The sequence below is a fragment of the Eublepharis macularius genome, unplaced genomic scaffold (assembly GCF_028583425.1).
Source record: "Eublepharis macularius isolate TG4126 unplaced genomic scaffold, MPM_Emac_v1.0 Eublepharis_25, whole genome shotgun sequence".
Classification (NCBI taxonomy): Eukaryota; Metazoa; Chordata; class Lepidosauria; order Squamata; family Eublepharidae; genus Eublepharis; species Eublepharis macularius.
In genome coordinates, this window is record NW_026559727.1 from 1 (window position 1) to 2,500 (window position 2,500).

Genomic DNA, 2,500 nt, shown 5'->3' on the forward strand with positions numbered 1-2,500 from the left:
CTCCCCCAAATTAGGCCGGGGGGGTTGGGCCCTGGCGCGGCCCACGCCCCTCCCCGCCCCGCCCTTAACGGGAGGAGCCGCCCTCCTGTCCTTCCACTGGCCAGGTCACCCTGCCCAGGGAGACCTGACCGCCGGCCCGCGGGATGGGGGGGGAGCGCGGCGGTAGACCTGGGCTCCGGCAGACGGGGCGCCCAGGTCCTTCCGTCCGCGGCCGGTTGACCGGGCCGCCGGGGGCAGCCGTTAGGCCGGGCCTCCCCGTCTGCCCCCCACCGCCCCCGCTCGGTCCCCTCGCGGGCGCTGCCGTGCGCTCGTTTCGCCCCAGGGCAACGGAGCCCCCCCCCGGTAGACCTGGCCTCCGAAGCCGGGGAGCCCAGGACTGCCGAAGGCTTCCTCGGGCGAGCCGGATGACCTGGCCTCCCGGGCGCCCGAGGCTCGGCAGGCCGCGCGACCCGTCGTCCGCCCCGTAGCGGAACCTTCCTGCCGCAGCGGAGGAGGTCCACTTCGGGCCCCTCGAGGCCAAGGGGGTTGGGGGTGGGGTCCGGTAGACCTGGGCTCGGGGGGCCGGGGCGCCGAGGTCTCCCGGTCGCGGGTGACCGTCAGGGCCCCGGTCGCGGGACACCCGGCGAGCCGGGCGCCCAGCCCTAGAGCTTCGGCGGCAGGCCCGGGGCGTACAGACGCCCTGTCCTCACCCCTCCTGAACACGACTCCCCTCTCCTCTCCCCCCCCCACCCCCGGGCCCCGGGCAGACCTGGGCTTCCCCGTCCTCGGAGACCAGGCCGACCGGCCCACGCCCCGGCAGGGGTGGATGACGGAGCCCGCGAAAGCGGCAGGCGGCCAGGTCCACCCGACGGTCCGTGGGGGGGGGGGGCAGGCACGCCACCATGGCAGGCACGCAGCAAAAAAACGCAACCTCACCTTCACCGCCACCCCCCACAACGCCCAAACCGCGGTCCAGGCCTCCTCCTCCTCCTCCTCCTCCTCCTCCTCCATCGGTAGCGGCCAAGGGGTCCAGGTCTACCGGCCACCGCCGGGCCGGTAGAGGGCAGACCGGCAGACCTGGGCCCCTTGGAACCCCTTGCAGCCTGGGGACCCCGCGCCGGAGCCCGGGTCCGCCGTCCGGCCGCGCCCGCGGCGAACGGTTCCCACGGCCTGCCCCTCCGGCCCGCCCCCCCCCGCCCGGTAGACCTGGCCTCCCAGCCCGGCCTCCCCCACCCTCCCCGCCCCCCACCGCCCGCCACGCGCGCAGGAGTCCTGATCTACCTCCCGTGCCCCGGCAACCCCACCCCCTGCTCTCCCTCACCGGGCCGTTAGTCCTGGCCTACCCCGGGGAGCCGTGTCCAGGTCCACCTCCCGTTCCTCCGCCCAACGGTGCCGTGGGGGGCGGGGGACACGTCCCCTGGGCGTGGCGCGGTCCTGCCACCTGTGCGTGTGCGTGTGCGGGCGGGGGGCTGTCCGGTAGACCTGGCCGGGTCTCCCGACGGAGGCCTTGGGCGAGCCGGATGACCTGGCCTCCCGGGCGCCCGTGTTTCGGCAGGCCGGGCGACACGCCCTCCGCCTTGACGGAGCCCCTTCCTGCCTCAGCGGAGGAGGTCCGGGTTGGCGCCAAGCGGGTGGGCGGCCGGGCGGCCGGTAGACCTGGACAGGGCGCCCAAGCCTACCGGGCGCGGTTGCACCGTTCCGACCCGCCGGCCCTCCCCCCGTGCCGGTAGAACGGGCCTTCCAGCCTGGGCTTCCACCGCCCCCGCTCCCGCGCAGGAGTCCTGGTCTACCGTCCGCACCCCGGACACCCCCACCCCCCCCCAACCCTCCCCGCTCCACCTCACCGTTGCGTCAGACCCGGCCTTCCCCGGGGAGCCGCGTCCAGGTCCACCGCCCTTTCCTCCGCCTGCCCGCGATATACGGGGCCGGGGGTGGGTGGGGCGCGGCGGACAGCTCTCTCGTGCGTGGGGCGGGCCTGCCTCCCCACCCTTCGCCGGACCGGTAGACCTGGACGCCCGCGCCAGGGGAAGGGCCCGATGGACCGGGGCGGCGGGCGTGCGGGCCTACCTTTCCTCCCCCCGGAAGGGCAGAAACGGCCTGCCCGCACCCGCCGTTCCGGGCTCCTTCGCCGCGGCGGTAGACCTGCCCGAACGGCCACGGGTGGGGGGGGGTGGGTAGGCGGGGGTGCCCGCGGCGGAGTCCTGGTCTTCCGCCCGCGCCCCGGCAAAGGGTGGCCCAGGTCTACCCGTCCGCCCCTCTGGCTCGGGGAGGACGGGTAGACCTGGACGCCGGCGCCGCGGCCGGGCCCCCGAGTCCCCGGCGGCCTCCAGGTCTACCGCGTGACACGGGCGGCAATTGGTAGACCTTGACTCTCCGGAAGCCCTTGAGGGAGCGGATTCGGAGGCCCAGGCCGGGGGGCGGTTCCGGAGACCCGGACGGAATCCCGGCCTCGCCCCGGTCAAACTCGACGTCCGGAAGTCGGCCTCCCCGGCTCGGGCACGCTCGCGGAGATTTCTAGGCA